General features: G+C 45.2%; 1 long non-coding RNA gene across 1 annotated transcript in view; it reads left to right on the top strand.

Annotated features, from left to right (window-relative positions):
- LOC140213263 (uncharacterized) overlaps positions 1–26,138 on the top strand; it is a 174,990-nt gene that overhangs the window by 98,693 nt on the left and 50,159 nt on the right. Inside the window, exon 2 of the long non-coding RNA XR_011890224.1 lies at positions 7,454–7,679. This is a non-coding gene — a long non-coding RNA (uncharacterized lncRNA). The remainder of the gene's footprint in view (positions 1–7,453; positions 7,680–26,138) is intronic.

Raw genomic sequence — 26,138 nt, 5'->3', positions numbered from 1 at the left:
CTATAAACTACTTCGAATTCGACGCCCAGCACTGCCTTTAGGTCAGCGTCACTTTAGTGCATTGGGACCAAAATTGGACCAAGATGCGCTAAAGTTTTCATTATTTTACTAGAAAATTAGTTAATGACTGCCGAAACTTTAAGCTGTTTCATTAAAGCATTGTATTGACCATAAATTCCTAACCCGGCAACACGGTGAATCAGACCTAATTTCTTCCTGATTTCAGCAACCCGCATACTAGTAACACATTTTCAAAATCCTACTCACCCCTCTGCAGTAACTTGCTTGGTGTCACGATCAGTGAGGGTGACAGCAAACTGAGGACTGAACTATTCAGTGCTCTAACTTAGCAGCACAAGTACCACCATTGTAAGACTACTCATATAAAGAACTTCATAACGAGCATCCCGTGCAGCCAGTTCATTTGATTTATTAGAATATGCTCCGATGGCGACGAGTTTGCTCTCAACTGCAAAGACCTGCGAAAAGCACTCACCCAACAGAAATTCTCGACGTAATTTATTGAAGATGCATTGAAGCGTGCTGATAGCCTCGATCGCCGGCCATTGCTCTCGTGAGAGACAGTCTGTACCACCTTCGCAAACAAATGTGCTCTTAACACATTTGGCATCAATCCCAAAAGTAAGCCGTACTCTGAAAAAGCAGTCTCATACATAGACTCAAAGCGAGCGCCTTCAACATATCTTCACAGAACCGTCTACCGATGACCGCACAATCATCAGGGCGTACTCACGTGATTGAAAACGAAGCATTTAGTGAGACAGGGTGACACTCTCGCATGAAACCACAATGCAACGTTATGAATCACATGAGTACATCCTGTATGATTAATAGCAGTGCATCTCAAATTTCACTAAATATCAACAGGTACTTTAATTGCGAAAGCGCCAATGTACTATAGTTACTCCAATGCTGAACATGCAATATTCAATACAATGGCGATAACGAAACAAACATTCCATTTCATCTTGCCAACCACATATGCCATACCAGAAGGATACGAAAAATTGCACTCTCGAAGCTTGGTAATATGCTTGTAGTACACATTTTTAAAAGATTCAAGCAACAATTGTAATGAGGTAATGAACTGTGAGGCCAGGCTCCCAAGATTTTTGCTTCTGTGAATGGCCTATTGTCCAGTTTATTCAAGGCACACTGGAGAGTCCAGGGCTGCAGACGATTAGAAGATGTGATGCGATTGGATAGACATGGAAAATCCCAGAGAGGGCTGATTAGTCATCGCAAGGACAAGCCTTCGTTGTGCAGCGAAAACCAATAGGCTGATAATTACCTTGATGAGGATGTACTCATTCAATTTTTTTTCTAATGTCCTTGTCTCTCAAAATGTATTTTACAGATCTAAACTCTCAAAACTGTTCGTTATATGCGGTGTAATGTAAACTTCAGCGGCGGCACACGCACGAGCTAGAAAGAAAGAAAAAACATGCATTTCCACAATTACGGCTACGGACTGAGCCTTCACAGAGTAACGTGCACAAATCAAAGCTGCTCGGACGAAGGCCACTGTCACAGCCGACAAGCACGAAATATATGTGTTTTCATGCGCAAGTAATGATAGGTTCAGCAAGAGGTTTCTTAGAGCATTCAATGCAATCAAGGCACGTCACTATATTTTGCAATGGTTGTCTTGGCAGATATAGGCATTCTTTCTTAAATACATTTAAAATCGGAACACAAACCTCCTGACGCTAACAAGATCGAAGTACCCCACCGAACACGTCTTTGGCCTGAAGAACGATATCTCCAGTGTTTGTTGCTCTCAAATCACCTTGCGCATTTCATTTTTTTTTCGCAATACTGCCTGCTTCGTAGGCAGAACATACAGTAACAACTTACTTGTTATTTCAGAGCACCGCTGCCAAGCAGCAGGAAGTTACTGTGCTACAGAAATAGAGGATTTTGTAACTTGCAACAGCTGTGCAAGTATGGCATATAACGCAGCCAAACTACCGCAGTACCTCTGTATAAAATCCAGATAAAAGCGCCGCTTTCGAAGTTCTGCAGCATGATGGAAAAAAGAAGCACGCGCGCGGCCTCCTGTGAAATCAAGCGTACAAATTCGCATGTGCCTCGCACGACGCGTGTCATATATAAAATTCCACTAAAGTGTGGCAGATACTACATTGGACAAACCGGTAGGTGCGTTAACATTCGCTTGCGTGAGCATGAATGTTGCCTGGGCGCTGCTGGAGAGTCGAGCTTGGCTATTCATTGCCGTAGTTGCTTGGGCTGTTCTCCTTTGTTTTCAAGGACTGAGATTATCGGCATAAAATGGCTAGCTGCAAAGAGGGATTGTAGAGGCCGTGGCCATGGGGCGCTTTGAGGATGGTGATTGCGTTAGCCCGCCGCCAGTTGCGGTTTCTCAGAAAGGATTTCTGTTTATTTCCATGTGATACACACGTGTTCGGTGCCTCACTTTGTGAGCGTTTATCTTAGTATTTGTATTGTAGCCCCATTTAAGGTCGCTCTCTGCTTTTATTGGTTTTACGTGGCTTTTCAGGTGCAGAACGTGTGTCTGATCTATATAAGCTTGAAGATCGTGTCATTAAGTCATCAGTTGTCTGTACCGCTTCGGTTTCTTCAAGTCCCGTGCTCTGCTTGTGGTAACTTCTCAAAATCATAAAAAATTGGAGGCTTATCAAGGTTAAGCCCAGTGGATGCGAAGCATCCACTGGGCTTAGCCTTAGCGTATCCTTAGCGTTTGGAGGCATCTTGACCGCATAAACGCCCGGCGCAAAGACGCTGGCGCGGTTGCGGGCACAGAGACTGACGCGACGGCGGGCGCGCGCCGCTTCATCCCTGGCGTGACGTCACATATCACGTGATGCAGCGATGGTGGCGCCGCCGCCGCGTCGCGCGCGACGGCTCGAACCGAAGCGTGGAGGCCTCCGCCGGGCGACGTCTGACGGCGCGATATGAGGCCCCATCTGCAGCCGGTGTGACGTCATCACGTGACGTCACATCATGTGATCTCACTTCAGGGTCAATGGGGGCCACCGCCGGGAGGCGACCGACGGCGCGATATGAGGCCCCATCTGCAGCCGGTGTGACGTCATCACGTGACGTCATGTTACGTGACCCACTTGAAGGTCACTTGAAGGTCAATGGTGGCCACCGCCGGGAGGCGACCGACGGCGCGATATGAGGCCCCATCTGCAGCCGGTGTGACGTCATCACGTGACGTCATGTCACGTGACCTACTTGAAGGTCACTTGAAGGTGAATGGTGGCCACCGCCGGGCGTCGCGCGAAGGCCCGAAACCTACGTTAATATGCTTCGCATAATAACCAACTGGCCTACACCCACGCGCTGCTATACTACTAAGTGCTTTCCAGGGAAATGAGCTTTCTCAAAAATCATTGAGTGTTCGACATACCTACACGTCATCAGCACCAGCCTTTTAATGAGAAGCATTCTTTCATTCATTCTTAGCACTTTGCGGCGGGTAGTTAGTTAGATCCCAGTGTCTATCCTCGTTTAATTAAAAAAAAATACGGTCGTACTTTTGCCCGAAGGGCGACCATTGCAATAGCAAATTTGTAGACAGCTATAGGAAGTAAGGACCGTATTTTTATCGGCCGTATAAAGTTTTACATATTCTCTTACTAACCAAATTAAAGAGCATGGTGCCGCACACGCCCCGGCAACCATGAACGGATCACACTCGATGACCGCGGAAACGCGCTGTCAAAACGCTGGCGCGAGGAGGCCAGGTAGCCGCAGCGAGTGAAGTGACCTTCGGGCTGCCCATCGCTTCAACGTAAGTTGAGTCGCAAGAACACAGTGCATACGTAGCTACGAGCCATTGACGCACCGAGACTGTCCGCATCCCAGATCGCTTTCAACATTGGACCCATGCCGGCAGCCCATACGCAGTAGCTGCCGGAGCAGAATGCCGCCATCCCTTCACTCTCCCTGGTGCCTTGCCCGCCAGGCACGACCGAGCGCTTCCTCCCCGCTTTCCTCCCTTGCGCGCTCTAGATTAAGCCACCACCGTCGGCTGACCCTCGAACGTTTTCACTCGCACATGTAGCGTTCAGTGCGCGGCCAGAATGTTATCGCCTTTTGACGGCGACATCAAAAATGACCTTGTAGTATCAATAATTGCTATACCAATAATAATGTGTGACTGAATGCAGAATGGAACCGCTCAAGTAAAGCACAGCAGCTCGGTACTCTTCTAGGCCGTGATCGCTTTCCTTTAATTTATTTGCATTACAAATTCAGCGGAATTAATTCGCAATGAGACTGATACTTCCGTTCGAGCGTCTTTCTTTAAGCATACATACTTTCTCAAACCTGCAACTTCATCCAATACGGCGAGTCAGTGGGTATGCTACGGTTGAGCTCTCTAGGCCACGATAGCACGCACATTTCTCTCCTTTAAAAAATTTATTTATGTGGTTTTACGCGCCAAAACCACTTTCTGATTATGAGGCACGCCGTAGTGGCGGACTCCGGAAGTTTAGATGACCTGGTAATATTTAACGTGCACCTAAATCTAAGTACATGGGTGTTTTCGCATTTGCGCCCCCATCGAAATGTGGCCGCCGTGGCCGGTATTTGATTCCGCGACCCCGCGCTTTGCAGCCGAACACCGTAGCCACTAAGCAACCACGGCGGGTATTTCTCTCCGTTCAATGCGAGCCAGGGAAGATATTCCGTAATTGTACACCTAGTCGACATGGCCATTTTGTCTACCTCTGAAATTCTGATTGTCTGATCTGGAGTACGCGACAGAAGGAGACGTGTGCTGCCAGCCAATCAGCTTTTCAGAAGCAAACAAAATGCGCATGTACACTAGGTATGCTACTAGGTATACTATGTATAATACACGCTAGGTATGCTAAAAGCGTCCCCTTAGGAACGGGGCGGTGGGTTGCAACATCAAAGTCTTGTTATTATATTGCCTAATATCCTCCCTATATTAAAAAAAGAAAAAATGAAGAAGAAGAAAAACAACCTCACGAAGAATTCCCATCACCAAACTTTCTGGACGTCTATAGGGAACTTCGTTTTTGTACGTCTCCGTTGTTTGTTGTTACCCTACTTTTCTTCAGGCAATCTTGCAATCGCCTCTAACTCATCTCTACTGGGGACATGTTTCCTTTCTTCCAGCTCTCGCTCAATTCAAGGGCTTCAAGGAGACCAGAGTTGCCGAAATCGACCGCTGCGCAGATGTCTTCACATTCTAATAAAACATGCTCCGTCATTTCCCTAGCTTTACCGCCGCAAGCACATGCTTCTTCTTCCTTCTTATATCTCGCTTTATAGGTGCGTGTTCTAAGGCATCCCGATCTCGCTTCGAAAATTTATGAGCTAGATTTATGAGTCATAGAACCATTATACATTTAAACGCACCGCGGAGCTCCTCGTACCTATCTCGTACCCGATCTCGCTTCGAAAATTTATGAGCTACCATTTGAGTTATCATAAATTTCTTCTCTAGGGATTACGTTTTTGCCTCTTACGTAGTTACTTATAGCAGGTTTCTTTTTCATTGCCGCCACCGATGAAATTATGTCAGTCTCGCTGACTTTCCGCTTGACGTTCTTTGTCGCCATGTTGCACACCATACCGGTGTGCAACATGGCAACACCGGTATGGTGTGCCATGTTATGGTATGGTGTGCCATGATATGGTATGGTGTGCCACCGTAGTGAAACACAGAACCCCATAGGGTTCTGTGTTTCACTACGGCCACATTTCTCTTCCTCCTAGCTGTTATTCGTTTTTCCTTTGTTCTATTGTTCTATATATATTGCCTTCGTTTATCCATGTACCAAGGTGTTTATATTCTTTTACCCAAGCTATTTCCTGGCCCTATATTGACACTGTCTATTCACTGTTTTCATTGAATACAACGACACGTGATTTTCTAAGGCCAAATATCAGACCTAAATTTTCGACATAATGTCGACAGATATTAGCCAGACGTTGCTTATCACTTTACTTGTTAGGTAGCAACAAATTTAGTCCGTATAAAACAAACTTGAAAGCTTCTGCTCTGCTACTGTACCCACCTGTTCGTATAAGAAATTAAAGCCGTTATAACTATTCTCTCGCGCCATTTTTATCCTTACCATTTACACCACAAAAAACAGTGTGGATAAAATCCACTGCTGCCTCAGTCCCTTGTTCATATCAACTTTCTTCACGCTCCTCATCCCTTTCCATTCAACGCAAACTATTTTTTCTAGACAAACCTGTATCAAAAGCTGCATGCAATAGTCGTCTAAGCTTCCCTCTTCCAGAATATCCCACAAAATGTAGCAGTCTGCGTTCTCATATGCTCTTGTAATGTCTAAAAAAGCCACATTTAACGGGCTTCTTTTTACTGTGGGAATTTCAGTACTCTGAATAAGGACAAACAAGTTATCACACAGACGCCTATTGATTCTGAAGCCATTTCGAAGTTCTCCCAGTATTCCATAATTTTCTCCCATGCTTCACGCTTTCATTAAACCACCCGCATTGCTAACCTGTATATTACCGATGTAATGGTCAACGGTCTATAAGAGTGCATTGTGCCTCCTCCCCCCCCCCCCTTAGCTTCGTTAATTACATTCATTCTACTTTAGGGGCAATTGTCTGGTATTCGTCTTTATTAGAAGTTTTTTCTACTGCATTCAACGGAGCTTCCTTACTATTTGGTTCTAGTTCATTAATCAGCTTAACGGGAACTTCGTCTAGTCGTGTGGCTGTGCGCTTAGGAATTTTCTCTTCGGCTTTCCTCCAGTTGAAATTTCTCAGCACAACTTCCTTTTCCATCTGGTTCGCTTCGATGCTCTTTTGTCTTCAAATGCAACCTCGTCGTTGCCTTGGACAGATTCAGCTGTAATTTTCGGATGTAATTTAATCCCCCCCCACGTCCCTTTCCAGTTTATTTTCATCTTCGTCTAGGATATGTTGTTGTATTGTTCCATACCTACTGCATAATAAGTTTATGTGGTTCCAAAATAGTCTAGATGGGGCCTTCCTTTTCCCACTATTTCTGGCAACCAACGTTCGCGTTCACATTTTATCTTTGCATGAACCAGTATTTGATCCATAGTTTTTTCTCACAGTATATTTCCCATTTTCTGGCTACTTCATCCTGTGCCAAATGCGTTTTTTAGCCTGCCTGTGCTCTCGTGATGCTTTCTCTCTTTGGCGATCGCTTCTTCTGTCTGCTTCTTCCACCAGCTTTTCAGTTTCTTTTTTTTTTCCTTTCCAACGAACATGTTGTTTCTCTTTCCGCATTTCGGTCGTAATTACCCTTACGAGTTCACTGTATTCCCCCTCATTGCTTGGCCATTTGCCAAGTAATATCTCGACTCTTGTGACTACATTTGGAATTTGCTATATATTTGCCACTTGGCAGCAGTGGCAGCGTGCCTTCTCAACGCATTCTCCCTTCGGCACTTTGCAGAGCTGGCCTTGGCTGCACGACGGTGCCTGGACTACGACGCATGCCCGACAAACTTGGCCTGGTCATCGCTGACACCATAAGCGCCACAAGCTGCATGAAAGAGCCGCGCCACGCCCGGGACACGTGACGACTGCACCTTATAAGAGACCGCACCGGACCAGTGGAGGACACTTGGCAGCAGTGGCAGCGTGCGTGTACAGCGTAGTCTCCCTTCAGCACTTTGCAGGTTAGCACAGTTTCCCACGGCCTGCTTTTCTGTTTCCTGTTTCTCGTCGTTCGTTTTTGTTTCCTCGTTGGTGTTGCTACAAGTATCGTACATGCGATATTCTGTGTGGTGTATTTTGTCCCAATAGTGATGGTGAAAGAATTTCGGGAAATGTTTTGGAATTTAAATAGGAGCTCTCAACAAAATTTCAGACATTTAAGGCCACAATGGAGCGGTCCCTTCTCTTGGAAGATCGAGGTCTCCGGACAGAGATAGATGAAATCACGATTGGTCTGAACAAAGTAGCGGCTGGAAGCTACCTTAAAGAAAAATAAAAGCTTGAAAAGAGAAAACGAAGACCTTCACCAACCCGTCCACGTGCTTAACAGAGATGTTGTATAGTGTCAGACCAACCTCATGAAGTCTGAGCAGTACAGTAGGGAAAGATATCTTGTGGTTCAATTCAAGTACCAAACAAAGGCGTCGCTGACATTCTGGACGCGAGGCGGAAAGCCATAGGTGAGCCGATATTACCTAGGGATATGAACGTATGTACCAGGCTCCCCACAAAAATAAAGAAAGAGACAAGCATTGTCATCCAGTTCCAGAGGCGCGAGACGTGGAACAAAGTTCTTGAGAAAAGCCAGAAAAAGAAACTTACGAATGAAAGCCTTGGGCTGCGGCTGGCGGAAACGGTGTTTGAATTGGAAGACCCGCCCATTTTTTATAAATGAGCACCTTTGGCCTTTCTTGAAAAGGCTCTTCGGAATGGCCGTGGCTCGAAAAGGTGAACACAACTGGCGCTTTGTATGGACCGAAAACGGACACATTTTCGCCCGCCGCACTGAATCTGCCTATGCAATTCGACGTGAGAGTGATCTTGACAAAATAGGTCGTGAAACATGAAATGAACACGTTTTGAATTACCAAGTCTGGTCATTTCGCCCTGCATAATGATGGCTGAGTGCATTCTCCCCAAAGATTTTTGGCAGATTATTGCAGCTAATGGGGCAGAAAAATGGTTAAATCTTTTTCGCTTGAATGTGACGTCAGTCTCGCCTAAACGAGATGTGCTTTTTTGCTCACTAGAATTGTGCGGGCTCCGATTCAATCTTTTGTTTTTATCCGAAACATGGTACACTAAAGACTCCGATTACCTTGTACTTCCGGGCTGCTGTTTTTTCCACTTAGATCGCCCAGACACAAGGGGAGGAGGGGTGTCCACTCAGAGCGCAGTTCCAGGTTTTGCAGTTTAAAAAGATTACAGTGCAATAACGAAGTTTATAAGAATAATAAAACTATTTCACTGTCTTGTACAGGCCGCCAGACAGAAGCTTGTCCGAATTTCTAAGACACTTTGACAGTCTGGTTTCTTTTGCTGCAGAAAACGAGTATGTCTTAGCTATAGGTGGGGACCTAAACCCTGAGGTGGCGAACGATTCCACTGCTTCTCTTGACGTTTCTCTTATTTTGCAAAGTAACAATTTTCGCAACGTCATAGCTACACCCACGCGTGTCTCTTCCGGGACGCCATCTGTGCTAGATTTGTTTATGAGAAATACACCCGTCGATAAAACTGTGTCCGGAACAATATTCGCTCACATCAGGGACCACCTGCCTATCTTTCTTGTGGTAGAGCACAATAAATCCTTCTAACCAAAGAAACAAGCGAAACCCGTTTACCTCAAAATATCGCCGATCACGTTGCGAGATTTCCGGGGCGGCATTGCGCAATCGACCCGTAACAGCCTCGAATTCCTCGAATTGTTTAAAGCCAGTTACTTTACTTGTTTTCCGATAAAAAACCGAAAAAAAAATACCGCTAGCCCTGGGTGACGCGTGAACACATCCGACTAATAAACGAAAAATTTCAGCTTTATCAACCTTTCATCAAATCACGTGACGCAGCTAAATTGGGAAATAATTCAACCCTCCACTGCACCTTGTTGCATTTACGCAACATTCCGATGAACCGCGTTAATTAAAAACAAAAGCGAAGTCTGTTTGAAGCTGCCTGTACACGTTGTTGCATTTCCGCAACATTCGTCTAAAAGACGCGTCGCCGTGTGCTGCCATCTGTGCTCATCCTTCGGATCTTCTACCAAAACAAACGGGACAGAGGCGGCGCGCGCCCGCGAGCAGTGATGCAGGTAAGTTTTGCCAATTGTAAATGTATTTTTCCATAAGACAAAGAAAGAGGGAAAAAATTCATCTGCCAAGCTGCGCATCCTCCTGACTCTGCAGGTTAAAAATAACATTATTATGTCGGAATAGTTTGTTCCTGGCGACGAAACCTTACTCTGTTGCGCAAATGCAACAACGTGTACATGATTTATTTTCTTCAGAAAAGTGAAATGGCTCCTAAATGTTTTCATGGCCGTAGCATTCCTCCTGATAGTGAAGGCAGCGACCTTTCCAGGAATGACGACAACCACGAGTGTAAGTCCGTTTTGATTCAATATGTGTGCAAGATGTTTTCTGGTCGAATTACCGTCTTTTTTTCAATAGGCTGCGGTGCATCCGCACGCTGCCCTGCCGCGTCGTCGCGGGCACAGCCTTACGTCTGTGCTTCTATGTTCCGAATTTTGACAATAACGCGAAAACTCTGGATTATTTCCTGGCTGTACGGGAATCTGCATGACGTACTGCACAATGTGTGGGAACTACCTGTGCTGCACAAGCAAGGACAGTTGCTTCTTTTTTTTTTGCCCCACACTAAATGATAGGTGCACCAATGATTGTCACATGCAAATAAACATCAGAGTATGAATCGCACTAAGTCTATCTTTCACCTTCAACTTCTTTATTTGCACGTTGTTTCAAATACGCAACATGCCCTCTTTCTGCAAATTCTAACAGAAATTCGCTAAAGAGGCTTTCCATGACAGTAGAGCTACTGGTATGCTTCCCTACAAATCCATGACTAATAGTTTGAGGAAACAAAAAAACTTATAGTAAAAGGGTAAGACGTTTCGAAACAAGTAAAATAAGATAGTAAAACAAGCAAAAGTCGAATACTACAACGGGCTTCTTTCATAGAAATTGCCTAAATAATTCTGAACTTGTATGGAAAGAACTAAACAACAAATTACACCCAAACAAAGGCAATCATCCAGTCAATAACGTCACTATTGCCAACAACGACATAAGTGATACAGAGCTTGCAGATTGTTTCAATTACTTTTCTCGTTCATATAGGGGAAGGCGTGCACACGCCTGAAGCAGCGGCTCACATTGCAGGCTTCAGTCAAAGCGTATTGTTTTTCCCCTACGAACACCTCTTAAATAATTGCGCTGTTCCAAACCTTTCAAAATAGCAGCGACGGTGATGATCTGGAAATTAGACCAATTAAACATGCGCTGGACTTGATCGTCCCCGTACTAACCCATAAAGTGAAAAAAATTATGGGTTTTTACGTGCCACAATTAGATTATTAGGCACGCCGTAGTGATGGACTCCGGAAATTTCGACCACCTGCGGTTCTTTAACGTGCACCTAAATATAAGAACACGGGTGTTTTCGCCACCAACGAAATGCGGCCGCCGTGGGCGGGATTCGATCACGTGACCTCGTGCTCAGCAACCCAACACCATAGCCACTGAGCAACCACGGCGTGTCTAGCCCATTTATTTAACGTGGCGCTTCTAACGAGGATCTTTCCAGGCAAAATGAAGACCGCGAATGTTGTAATTATTCACAAAGGCAGCGATAGAAACATTGTCAGCAAGTACCGCCCAATTTCCATTTTACCATTGTTCTCAAAGCGTTTAGAAAAGATAAGTAATTTATTTATTTATTTATTTGTGATACCCTCAAGGTACATAATTGTACATTGCAGAGGGGAGGGGCGAGAATACATTCGAAGAGTAAAAAATGCAGGATTAGTTCAAGGAATTTCCAACGAACAAACGCAATATGAAAAAAGTAGTAATACATTCATAACAAATATCAGAGGCTTACATAACATGATAATACACAAATAATACACTTTAGCAAGCAGACAATGTTCACGAATAAGCACATAATGATGCTATTTGCTACCATACATTATTTTATGTTGATTAGTGCATTCTTAAAACGAGTGGGGTCACTGATGCTTACTAATGATGTTGGTAGATTATTCCAGTCGACTGAAGTCCTAGGAAGGAATGATTGTGAGCACGCGACGGTGTTATGACGGGGTACGTTAACTTTATGTAAGTGGTCACGACGAGCCGAATAATAAGGCGCAGGTTGGATCCAAAGAGGGCGAAGAGATGTCTGCATTGACAGGTTTTTACGTAAACATAAACTCATTACAGATGATAAATTCAGCGTCAGGAAAGGTATGACCGCAGAAAGCGCTCTTTTAGCTCAAAAAGAAATAATATTATAAAATTTTGAAAATAAGCTTTTGACACTAGGGGTATATACCTCGATTTTGGCAAAGCGTTTGATTGTGTGAACCATTTAACTCTAACTACAAAGTTAGAAACTGCGGTTTCCGCGGAATAGCTAAAAAACTTATGAAATCTCATCTACCCAACCGTCACTAATTTGTGGAAATAAACAAATGAAAATCGCAGATGAGACTCATTTAATCGGGCGTTCCTCAGGGAAGCATTGCCGGACCAATACTTTTTTTTATATTAATGATATTGCCATGATTGATACAACTTGCAAAATCGTTCTGTACGCGGACGATTGCGCGGTGTTTGCTAGTGGTAAGCACATCGAAACAATAACACGTAGTGCGAGGAATTTCTGCCATCAGTTAGAAGAGCGGTGCAGAAAAAATAACCTAAAATTAAATGAATCAAAAACAAAATGCCTGTTGTATCGTACCCAAAATAAATATATAGCAGCTACAGACTGCGTTATTCTAAGACCCTTATTCTAGGACCGCAACCGGCACTTGCTACCATGCAAGATAGAAAAGCTTCCGTATAATGAGCACTTTTTACTCGCAGCGCTGATATGGCGCACAGTGTGGGCTAACACCGCTACAACAAACCTAAACTGAATTAAACTACTTCAGAAGAGAGCAATTCATGATATAGAAAATGTGCCTTACCTACAACACAGCGCATCACTCTTTCAAACACACGTGATAATGAAGGCTGAAAATATATACATATACAGCCTTTTGTGCAGTTACAAAAGTGCCGTCCAGGGAAGGCTTTTTCCGTTTCTAGAACACGCTAATTTTATAGAACCTAACAATGTGTATCCTTTCCGCTACAGATCGCCATGGCACACACCTTTCTCGCGCACAACCCCCGGAACAGAACGAATTCGGAACACATTACCCACAACACTAAATTAAATGGATCAAAGGCACAGCGACGTTTTAACCATAGCTCATAAAACTATTTCTGAATTGTTCATGTGATCGACTTGATCAGCGCGAAGTCAACATTTCTTTTTTTTTGTTTTTGTTTTACAACGTGTGCTATTATGTGACTGTTGGAAAAATTCTCCTGCTGTATAATATTTCAAACGTTTCCTTCTAAGAAGTTGTAAAAACATTGTTTATGTTGCAACCTTGTTCCTGCAATTCGTGTTTGTTTGTTTGCTTGCACGTTCGTTTATTTCAATGGAGTGACCGGAGCCTTGTGCCATGTGTTCTGGTAACCGTTTTGTGCATGGCGCTTCAGTTTCGGCAGTTTCTGTATTTCTTCTTTTACCCTTTTATTATTACAATGGCGAAGCGCAAGCCTTGTGCTTTTTTTATTCGATATGCTGAAGTCAGTGCTTATAAAAAAAAAATATTGCCACTGGAATATACTGTATGCTTACTTAGGTTTTTACTATATTTTTCTACGACTTCTCTACGTTGTATACGAATTTTTTTCTCTATTTTGTCTTCTCCGCACGCTACCACTGCTGCGTACGGGTCGCTGGAGCTTTCTCAAGCTCCGAAAGTGCAGCTTTTTTCTCCAACCACCTTTTTTTGCTCTCATCATCATCATCATCATCATCATCATCATCATCATCATCATCATCAGCAGCAGCAGCAGCAGCAGCAGCAGCACCAGCAGCAGCAGCCTGGTTACGCCCACTGCAGAGCAATGGCCTCTCCCATACTTCTTCAACTACCCCGGTTTTGCTGTACATAGGGCGAAAAATCAACTTCCTTTATTTATTTATTTATTTATTTATTTATTTATTTATTTGTCGAGTGTTGAAACTGGCCATTGTTCGCTCCTTGCTCTCCCTCAGCTACATACCTATTTTCAAAATGATGCGTCTATGGACGCTTCCTATGCTGCCTATACCTTGCCTCCTCAATAACGATTTTTGTCTAGTTATCATAAATTCCTTCCGTCATCAGACAGTAATCAATGGCTGATTGCTGATTTCCCACTTCCCACGTAGTTTACCCATCACACTAAGGCCCTGTATTTATTTATTTATTTATTTATTTATTTATTTATTTATTGTACCTCGAGAACCTCGTAAGGAATATTGTACGAGATGAGGGTACAGGGGATATAACATAACTGCAGTAGAAATTGGTGAATACAGCTCAAATGAAACCCGCCGTGGTTGCTCAGTGGCTATGGTGTTAGGCTGCTGAGCACGAGGTCGCGGGATCGAATCCCGGCCACGGCGGCCGCATTTCGATGGGGGCGAAATGCGAAAACACCCGTGTACTTAGATTTAGGTGCACGTTAAAGAACCCCAGGTGGTCGAAATTTCCGGAGTCCTCCACTACGGCGTGCCTCATAATCAGAAAGTGGTTTTGGCACGTAAAACCCCATAATTTAATTTTTTTAGCTCAAATGAATGCAAGTCAGTGAACACAAGGTATGATAAGTATAATAATAATGATACGTAGCAGTTTACACGACAATCCTGTTGGTTATCGACAATCTGTCTTTTCAGTGGCAGATTTGAACTCTGCAAGGTAACGACAACGAGGGAATGTTGACCACAAAGATATAGCCATGACTTCCGTTTGTTGTCGGTATAGCCATCTACATCCAGTATTAGGGCATTCATGTCACCTAATAGGATAATTTCTTCGTCATTTCCGAAACCCTTATTATCAGCGCTTAGACATTCCACGAACTCTTGATTCTTCACTCATCAATATTTTCCGGCCCCAAATACGTTACAGCCAGCGAATTTTTTATTCCACTCATTGTGCATGATAACCAAAGATGCTGAACCCCTATTTGTTCTCTATTTAACTTCTCCTCAACCTGTACCCACTTTTCTTTTCTTCTGCCGCCTTGCATGTTTATGTAGGCTATTGTATGAAGAGCTCTCTTTCTTGTTTTCCTCGGTTTTCTGTTAATGCTGGCGATGCTATTCTGAGGTTCCCCTATGGAACCTGCTTCTTCATTACTACCTACGCTGGCCTCCTGAGCTCCCGCGCGTCCCCCCTAAAAACAATTGCGCGACTAGCAAGTCGCGAACCCACTTCTCGACCAAGCGTGTGCTTCAAGTAGATCCCGTCTCGTCGAAAACCACCATACTTTCACACTTCTCTGTTCTACAACCTAAAAACCTTTATCTCAGCTGATTATTCATATAGCCTCATTAGTAGCCGCAACAGATCTTTGTACGCGACTGCCGCGTACAGGAACCACCAGCACCGTGCACACAACGACCTGGACCTGAAGGGACATCTCGCGCAAGTCATCTACCCCCTTCTTCAAGCGCTAGGCTAGACCTGACCCTTTTCTGTATCGAACCAGGATCTCCGAAGTGTGAGACGGAGACGCTACCACTCAGCCACGAGTTTTTTTTTTTTTTTTTTTCTTTATTGCCGGAAGTTTCACCAAGCTAACACAAAGGGCATCATTTCTTGAAATAAGGTAAGTGATACATAAACATACACAAACACACATTCAACTTTGTGCGCATGCATATTGTGCGGTCAGTCACATTGTGGCTGGCCATGTCCAGTTTAAAATTCCTTTAATGTGGCGAGGGGCTCAATCCTCGCCAGCCAATCCGGAGGACATTCTTGTTGTTTAATTACATCAATGAACTTGGAAATATCGTCCCGGAAGAGCAGCCGCGCAGGCCGGCTGTCAGGCTCACAAAAGAAACCGGCCATTCGAGCCCTCCATAAACAGTGGAGGCCCATTAGCATAATTAAGTCCAAAGGCAAGCCGTCCTCATTTTCTACTGTCAGAAATCTAATACCTAATGGACTTAAAGGCAATTCTTTCTGTAGTGTTCTTTGAAGAACGTCCCAAAAGAAAACCCCTGCCCAACAATGCAAAAAAACATGGTCAATTGTTTCTAATTGTTTACATATAAGGCAATTTGCTCCCCATGGTAAATAAAAACCCTTCTCTTGTAAAAAGGCCCGTACCGGCAAAGTTCCGGTATGCAACTTAAAGAAAAAGGATTTAGTGCTTGGCTGCACACTCAGCCACGAGTTCGATGCTTCAAAAGGCAACACCGCATTCACTAGAGATGCTTTTGTACCGCTTTGACTCAGCCACGAGTTCGATGCTTCAAAGCGGTACAAAAGCATCTCTAGTGAATGCGGTGTTGCCTTAGAAACGAGCCGTAGAAAGTTATACTGCGGTGTATATCGGTAATTATGAACAAGTAACTTACAGAAGTCGCACTTACAAGAGTAGCGAAGTGCGTTTTCGGTACACTTCTGCGCTTTCCGCACACGCAGATCCATCTTGCGGCGAACACAGAAGACCCCCTCCTCTCAATGTACGGCGCTGCCCCGAAAGGTGGCGCATTGGGGTTGTGCGGGGACCGGTGCGAGGCGCGTCGCGGCCCGGACTCCCTCTCCCCTGACGACGTTTCGCCTTGCTCCCTCACGGGTTGCAGAATCAGGCGTCCTTCCTTTCTTTAGATCACTATGTGTCTATCTCTCTGCCCGTGCCAATCACGACGTTTGGCTGGCGTGCATCGTTTCCCCTCCGAGACACCGAGTTCTTTGGTTCGTTCCGCTTGCTCAAGTGCACGTTTCGTTGCCGCGCCGAACGCTGCGTTGCTCGACGCTCACCGCGTCCGATGCGGGGCGCCTCGTAAATGATCGCTGCGCCGTAGTCCATTGTCTTACACCGCTTGGCGGGTCGACAGGAACGCTGTCGCGCTCCACTCTTGAAGGCGAAGCTTAAGCGTCCTCCAATTTTTGTTTCAGTTTCGTATCTTTCAGTGTACACATTGTCATCGTCATTCAATATGTTTGCTACGTAAGTGGCTTTACTGTGACAAATAAACGGGGATGTACTGTACATACTGCGCTTGCGTGGTCCAGTGTCATGCGTCTGGGATGAGTCAAACACCACATATTGGCGACGAGGGTCAGTATTGGAGCCATGCCGCTCGGGTATTTTCCAGCACCAACCCCTTTCTTGTCTGCATCCGGTGACGCGGCTGTGGCTTGGCAGCTGGGGAAACGCGTATTCCTGAATTTCCTGGAGGCGATTGGTGCGATGAACTGCAGCCCAAGCGTTGCAGGGTAATTCTGCTAAACTCGCTCGGGGTTGATGGCCAGCGAATATTCTACCGCATCCTTGCACAAGGAGCAGACGTGACCGCGGACGCCAAGGCCGAGGAAACGGCGGACCAGTTCAAGGACGCGCTTGCTGCACTAGAGACGCATTTCGCGAGCTCTACGAATGATTTGGTGGAGCGGCGCCGGTTTCGCCAAAGGCAACTGCCAGTGAGACATTTCAAGCATTTAAAAGCAGTCTTTGGGACCTTGCGTCTACTTGCAATTTTGGTAGTGCTACCGATAGCATGATTGGAGACCAATTACTGGAAGGCACTTCGTCACGGACAACGCGTGAGCGCATGCTTTATGAAGGGTCTTCGCTTACGCTGCAGCGTGCTGTTGACAGCGGGAAGCAAATTGAGCAAACGCAACAAGAGCTCGGGGAATTCGCGCATAGCTTTGTGAACAAGATTCAAGATGTGCCAAAAAGGTCAGACTCTGAGCAAGGAAGCTGCTACAGGTGCGGCTCGTCATCGCATATGGCTAACTCGACTGCATGTCCGGCGAGGAAAAAGCGTTGCCACTCTTGTGGAAAGGTTGGTTACTTTTCAAGCATGTACAAATCGAAGAAAAAGAAACATGCCGTTCGAAAGCCCGAGAAGGCCGACACCGTCACGGTCCTCCAAATTGGTGACCGTAATGCCTCGCCGAAAGATATTCGAGCCAACATTTCTGTCGGGAAGATAAGATTGTCGTTGATTGTCGACACGGGCGCTATGGCTTCTTCGCTTAGTGAAGAGCACTACCACAAATATCTAGCCAACAGCTACTTGTTGCGACCGCCGACTGTCAATTCGTGTAACTATTCCGGAGAACAAATCAAGTTAAGTGGCTGCTTTCTTGCTGACGTATCTCAAAGGGGAAACAGAGCCAGTGTGCTATTTCATGTCACAACCAAGGGCACGTCGCTTCTGAGGCCTGAGGCCGTTCGGAGCCTGGGAATCATTGTCAACGGCTGAACATTGAATTGCTGCCAGGTGACATGCCCTCACTCGCTGCCTTTAGAATTCACGCACCAGTTTGCGCACTTAGTCACGGAACAGTTAAGGCTTGTGAAAGGCTTTGTTCGCCATGTTAAATGTCGTTTATCTGTGAAACCAGTCGTTGCGAAGCTCTGACGCCTGCCGCTCACGCCACGGCAACAGGTATCGGTGGAGATAAGTCTGCTGGCCGACGATATAATTGAACCCGTGGACGCATCGGAGTGGATTTCGCCCATCGTCGTGGAGAGGAAGAAGGACGGTTCAATTAGGTTATGTGTGGAGCTACGTGAAGTGGACAAGGCAGTAATTGCCGATGCTTTTCCTGTCCCGCATACAGAGGAACTACTTCATGAACTAGCTGGAGGAACGTGCCATCAGCTAGAACTGACTCCAGAAAGTCCGGGAGAACCACCTTTATCACACACCAAGGATTGTTTCGTTTTAAGCGAGTGTGCTTTGGCCTTGCATCTGCCCCTTCAGCCTTTCAGAGAATGACGCAGCATATCTTGAAGGATTGTAAAGGTGTACTTTGTTACATTGATGATGTGATTGCGTGGGGCAAGACATGTGAGGAGCACCACAAGAATCTACACCAGGTGCAAAAATGCATCAGTGATTCAGGTTTGAAGCTCAACCAGAAATGCACATTTGCTGTTTCAGAACCATCCTTTTTAGGGCATACGGTGAGTTCAAAAGCGCTCACACCATTGCAGACTAAGGTTGACGCTATTGTCAAAGTGCCTGCTCCTCACGATGCTGCCACTTTGAGGCCATTACTATGCTATGGTTACTATGCTCGGTTTGTGCCGCGATTTTCTGATCTCGTCGAGCCGCTTAGAAGGCTCCTGCGGTCTGGTCAGCAGTTCACGTGGGATGATGAGACTGAGCATAGCTTGCAGTTTGTTAAGACAGCTTTGTCTTCAAGCCCAGTCATACAAATATTTAACCCAGACCTTGATGTAATTGTTACGACAGATGCTTCTGATAAGGGTCTGGGAGCCGTTCTTCAGCAACGCGATGGTGACAGCGTACGCACGGTGCCCTTCGCATCACGTGCCCTGACTCCTGCTAAGCGGAAGTACTCCGCTGGGGAACGCGAGGCCCTTGCTTGTCTCTTCGCGTGCGAGCGCTGGCACCTCTACTTGTGGGGTCGAAAATTTTTGTTGTGTACGGACCATCAGGCACTGGTGACGTTACTTTCAGCTGCCGGTACAGGACGCCGACCTTTACGTATATCCATATGGTCAGCTCGACTTTTGTATTATAACTTCGACATAGAGTACCAAAAGGGATCGCAAAATGTCGTGGCCGATGCGCTTTCACGCCTACCTCTTGACTGTTATACGCAGCAGACGGTGCAGGAAGAAATTGTGTCCGTTGTATCAGAGTGCCTAACAAAGGAAAGGCTGCAGGTGGCCACTGCTGCAGATAGCACACTGCAACAGGTTGTTGTACACGTGGTACATGGTTGGGCGCCTAGAAAACATTTGCCGGAAGAAATAATGCCGTACTTTGCCATGCGGGAAGAGCTTTCTTTCGTTGATAGTCTTCTGATGAGCGGCTAACAAGTAGTTGTTCCGATTGAATTAACGTCGCTCCTTGTTGATCTTGCGCACGAAGGTGACCCAGAAATTGTACGTACGAAGCAGAGATTACGTGATCTTTACTGGTGGCCACGTTTGAATAAACGGGTAGAAGAAGCAATCCATTTTTGTCCTATCTGCCAGGCCGCGGACAAGTCCGCTGAACCGTCGTTTGCACCACTACAGCGGGTGACGTTTACAGCACTACCATGGCAGAAGTTAGCAATGGATATAGTGGAACCGATTGTCTGGGCTCCTTCAAGCTGTAGATACATGATATCGCTGATCGATTATCGTTCGAAGTGGCCTGAGGTTGCTTTCTAATCTACAGTGACGTCACAGAGCGTGGTCGATAATTTGCAGGCTGTGTTCAGCCGAGAAGGGTATCCGGAGGAAGTTGTCACAGATAATGGGCCTCAGTTTAAGTCGCAAATGTTTGAAACATTCTTGAGACTGTGGGGTATTCCGCATCGTTGTTCTTCTCTGTACTATCCACACGGAAATAGCGCGATTGAACGCTTTAATCGCGTGCTGAAAGATTTCATGCAGGTTGCCCGATTGGAACAACGGCCCCTCCAAGCTGCTGTGGTTGACTATCTCGGCATATATAGGTCGACACCACACGCAACAACAGGTGTGTTGCCAGCCAAGTTGCTTCACGGGCGCCAGCCAAGGACGAGACTCAATACAGTGGGTTTGCCGACAAGAGCGGGTGTCCATGCCGGTTCGAATAAAAATGTTCCTGCTGGGTTAAGGTGAAGCAGACGTATGCAAAACAGTATACGGGCAGGAGGCGAGGAGCGAAAAGACCAGCCTTTTGTGTGGGGGTCTTCGGTCGTGTACGCAAGCCAGCAGGCGGTGGCAAAGCGTCGGTAAACTACAGGGGACCTTTCAAGATTGGCGGCAGCAAAGATGAGCGATGGTCGTTGCTGGAATGCGTCTAAACTAGTTCGGGTTCCGTGCAACCAATCACAGACAACAGAACAATGGGCATGGGAATTGCCTCGTGATGGCTACTCAGGTACCGCTGGGACTGAAAGCCGCACAGAGTGCGCAGACGCTGCGCAGCGTGAAATGATGCCATCGCTGGAAATAGGGGCTCAAGTTAATGAGGAATTGGTCGCTCTTTTAGAGGATTCGGTGGAGCAACCTTTGCCTCGCAGCACTACGGTACGCCGACCTGTCGAAAGATTTGGGTTTTCTTTACGTGAACAATAAGTGTTTAGTTCGAGTTATTTTGGTTGTTACAAATTACTATGTTGTATTTTCAAGCGCGAGGAGATGTATCCTTCTTTATTGTTTCAGTTTCATTTCTTTCAGTGTACATATTGTCACCGTCATTCAATATGTTTTGCTATATAAGTGGCTTTACTGTGACTAATAAAGGGGAATGTCCATACTGCGTTGCGTGGTCCAGTGTCATGCGTCTGGTCTCAGACACCACAGAGCTCTTTACAGCCGCCCTCCCTCCACTTTGAATGCATTAGAAGTGCTTTATTGACACTCCCGGTTCTGTTAAGTCACGACATCGCGTTCCATCGCCACGACCATTCCGGCTTTCAACGCGATATTGCTAATGCCACCGTGTCGCAAAAAAAAAAAAAAAAATCCGATGTCAGCACCAGACTTCGCGACAAATCATTGCGGACACAGAACCACACATGCGCTCCGCGTGGTGCAGACACGTTGCTGAATATTTATTCCTCAAACTAACATGCGTGAGAAAAATCCTAAATACAACCTAAACACAACCTACTGATAGGATAGCGTCGGACTGTAATTTAAAGACACCAGGAAACATAATTCTGCTACGTGGAAACTCAAATACAATCCGCCTTTCCAGCATTTAACCATTCATAGAGCAGCTATGGAAACCGCGCATTCAAATCTCAAACGTCATAAAGCGGTTTCTTGCAACGCCTCCAGATGGCGCTCGCCTCCGCTGCATCGCGGCCCACGCAAGGGGCCGCATTTCTACCAGAAAGAGCGCCTTCGTGCATAGCGTTCGCCGCCAGCGTTTCCCAGTAAACATTGCGGTTGCATAAGCTGCAGTTGCTCAGGAGCGTCAGGGACCTTCGGATGCTACTGTGTTCCACTCTTATAGGCGAAGCTTCAGCCCCTGGGTGTACAGTAGGGCTAATTTTGGTAGTGGCAATAAAGCGTCGCCATGACACTGGCAGCCAAATGAAAATTTCATAACTTTTGCATATGTGGTTTCATCTTTTCAAACTGCATAACAATAAAGTGAAGTGACGCAATTTGGTGTAGAAATAAAATGTGCCTTTAGTAATTTTTTTTCGGCGTGTTATATCTTTGTTTGGTCGCTTCATTTGTTGCGCCAAGCGGTGGCGCTCTCATCGCTTCGGCTGCCATTGTCTTCGCCTGCTCCTGCCGCTTTTTATGCACGCACAGGTTTTTTCGGACGCCCTTCAGTTTAAAATTTTCCTTCTGTGCTTGCGAATCTTCCTCCAATGTCGAAAAACCTGAGAAAAGTATACAAGGCTTGCTGCGCCGCTCTGTGATGCGTCAACTCGGGGAGCAACGGAAGGGCGAAATTTTTCCCTTACCCAGCAGACTTTTTTTGGCAGTCGTTATGAAGAAACTAGCGCTGTGGTCATCAAAACAGCTATAAGACGAAACGAAAAATCTTCCGTGCTTGTTTTCCAGTGAATACCTTTTTTGGTTTGGAGAGGCGCATTTTTTTGCGGTGTCGTAAGAAACATGCTACTTGGCCCATTGATGCCAGCTAACGTGCAGACGGAAATTTCGCTTCGGTATATGTTAACGGTGGCTCTTCATTCTTTCAACGAATAGACTACTTGCGATTTATATCTGCCGAATGTATTTGAATGCTTTTTGCACATACTAGCTACGCTGGACAGCATTGCGTTGACCACTTCTTTGTTATTACCTTACCACAGAATTCTCATGAACACGGCAGAAATAAAACAAGTCCATTACGTAGTAGTCACCGTTTGCGTTTTGAAAACAAGAAGTTCGAGTTACCTACCTATAAGCTGACCGTGACGACATAGGTCAGCTTCACTTTTCAACCTGTGCCAAGGAGGGCAGAATTCTTTAGTCGCTTTTTCGTAATGTCAATTTTGGTTTCGTTTTTAACTGTTCTTTAATCATGACCACGTGGCATTTTGCACAATTTTAGATGCCATTTATGGCGAAACGACGCTAATTGGGAGTCCTCGCAAGGCTGACAAGGAAGCAGATGTATAATGGCTACGGCCTCTCCTCGGACCACATCAGAGGAAGGGACGACACCGACCCCGTCGTGGTCGCTCGTGCCGACTGTTGAATGCAAGAACGGTTCCTGATCGACGAAGTTAAGGAAGGCAATTTATTAGGCAATCTGTGCTTCTGCAGTTCATTGTTTTCGTACATAAACTACTTGACAGGGGACGGCTCAAGTGTCATGAGCCTACGCTGTCCTTTCCTCGTCATTTGCTAGGGTGCCGGTTGCCCTGTGACGTTACGCAGCGAAGCTTGCTCCACGTGCGCCAAGAAACCGCATGCTTGTCAGTTTCTCGTTATCGCTTAATCCTTTGCGGTGCGCGATGTTCCCGATTATAGGCTGAACTAAAAAGCGGAGCACTTTTCGCTGGCAATGAGCGAATTGACGTTTCTAAAATGTCCCGCCTAGCTTGGCGCTACATCGTACGCCACGGCGAAGCCAGTTCTTGCCGCGCGCTGCCGTCTTCTCCCTAAGCTTGGTTGGCCGCTTTATAGCAGAAATTATTCCGGAGTGAAAATTCCAATGCACAACTGCCCAGTAGTTTTAGCCTGTTGGAAGTTAGTTTTGCTCTTAAGGGGGGCATTTTGCAGAAACAAGGAGCCAAAGTAAAAAGTACTCAATTACCTAATCCTTAACAAGATGAATCAAAACTTTAATTTATCAAGAAAAACTAGCCCTAAAAACTGGTGCCTAATAATCTCAGCCAGCTATGGAGTAACCAGCAATCATTAAGAGCAAGCCTTAGCTCGGGTGCTTCTATCTAAACTCTTGTCATCGTCATCATCAGCATGGTTAGCCCACTGCAGGGCAAAGGTCTCTCCCATACTTCTCCAACTACCCCGGTCATGTACTAATTGTGGCCATGTTGTCTCTGCAAACTTCTTAATCTCATCAGCCCACCTAACTTTCTGCCGTCCGCTGCTACGCTTCCCTTCCCTTGGAATCTAGTCCGTAACCCTTAATGACCATCGGTTATCTTACCTCCTCATTAAATGTCCTGCCCATGTTCATTTCTTTTTCTTGATTTCAACTGAGATATCATTAACTCGCGTTTGTTCCCTCACCCAATCTGCTCTTTTCTTATCCCTTAACGTTACACCTATGATTCTTCTTTCCATAGCTCGTTGCGTCGTCCTCAATTTAAGTAGAACCCTTTTCGTAAGCCTCCAGGTTTCTGCCCCGTACGTGAGTACTGGTAAGACACAGCTGTTATATACTTTTCGCTTGACGGAAAATGGCAACCTGCTGCTCATGATCTGGGAATGCCAGCCAAACGCACCCCAGCCCATTCTTATTCTTCTGATTATTTCAGTCTCATGATCTGGATCCGCAGTCACTACCTGTCCTAAGTAGATGTATTCCCTTACCACTTCGCTACCTATCGTAAACTGCTGTTCTCTTCCGAGACTGTTAAACATTACTTTAGTATTCTGCAGATTAATTTTTAGACCCACCCTTCGGCATTGCCTCTCCAGGTCAGTGAGCATACATTGCAGTCGGTCCCCTGAGTTACTAAGCAATGCAATATCATCCACGAATTGCAAGTTACTGTAGAGTATTCTCCATAAACTTTATTCCCCAATTCTTCCCAATCCAGGTCTCTGAATACCTCCTGTAAACACGCTGTGAATAGCAATGGAGAGATCGTGTCTCCCTACCTGACGCCTTTCTTTATTGAGATTTTGTTGCTTTTTTATGGAGGACTACGGTGGCTGTGGAGTCGCTATAGATATGTTTCAGTATTTTTACATACAGCTCCTCTACACCCTGATTCCGTAATGCCTCCATGACTGCTGAGGTTTCGACTGAATCAAACGTTTTCTCTTAATCAATGAAACCTATATATAAGGTTTGGTTATATTCCGCCCATTTCTCCAATCACCTGAGTGATTGTGTGAATACGGTCTATTGTTGAGTAGCCCTTGCGGAATCCTGCCTGGTCCTTTGGTTGACTGAAGTCTAAGGTGTTCATGATTCTATCTGCGATTACCTTAGTAATCACTTTGTAAGCAACGGACAGTAAGCTGATCGGTCTATAATTTTTCAAGTCTTTCGCGTCCCCTTTCTTATAGATAGGATTATGGTAGCGTTCTTTCAGGATTTCGGTACGCTCGAAGTCACGGGGAATTGCGTATACAGGGTGGCCAGTTCTTCTAGAACAATCTGCCCGCCATCCTTCAACAATTCTGCTGTTACCTGATCCTCCCCAGCTGCCGTCCCCCTTTGCATAGCTCACAAGGCTTTCTTTACTTCTTCCGGTATTACATGTGGGGTTTCAAATTCCTCTAGATTATTCTCTCTCCCATTATCGTCGTGGGTGCCACTGGTAGTGTACAAATCTCTATAGAACTCCTCAGCCAGTTGAACTATCGCATCCATATTAGTAATCGTATTGACGGCTTTGAGTACATCTAATACATGTAAAGGACATTATTTTTCTCGGCAACCACTGCACCAAATTTGGTGAGGTTTGTTGCATTTAAAAGAAAATCTTAAAGTCTAGTGACTGTCGGTTTCAAATTAATCAGTTAGGTCTTCCATATTTATTAAAAAGCGGCAAATATTGAAAATTTTCAGAAAGCGACACTCTCTAGTGTACAACTCTGCAATGAAAAATGATATCACAATTATGTGATATGCAAATATTAGTACATCTAAAGCGGACAAAATTTTTATGTTACGCATGAATCTTAACAAAATTTAGTAATATGGAAATACAGCTTTCGCAGAACCCTTGTAGACACGTAACACATTCACGTAAGATATACCATAACAAACCAAATTTTTGCGCATTCAATGATATAGTAGGTGCCGTTTACAGAAATTCGACATCTGTTCTTGATTCAGAGCTAATAATTTGTAAAATGCAGGCTTTTTTTCAATCTTTGGAATTTTCCAACATTATTTTAACAAAATTCAGGCCCTAAATCGAAATTCCGCTTCCAACAGTCACTATAATTGAACATTCTCTATCAGACGCAACAAGTTTCATTACAGCCAGTCCAGGGGTTATCTCAGAAAAACGTTTTTGCGTTTTACATGTATTTGAATAGGCTGCATCGGAGTTGCACCCGATTTAAAGCTTTCTATTAAGATGTTAAATGAATATATAGCAGCACTAAATCTTGGAGCTTTTCTTACTAAATCGTGGGGGCGAATTTCTACTTGAGATCCTGCAATAAAATTTAATCATAAATAACCTG

Source organism: Dermacentor andersoni, chromosome 9 (assembly GCF_023375885.2).
Source record: "Dermacentor andersoni chromosome 9, qqDerAnde1_hic_scaffold, whole genome shotgun sequence".
NCBI classification, from domain to species: Eukaryota; Metazoa; Arthropoda; class Arachnida; order Ixodida; family Ixodidae; genus Dermacentor; species Dermacentor andersoni.
This window is presented reverse-complemented; position numbering and strand designations above follow the sequence as displayed.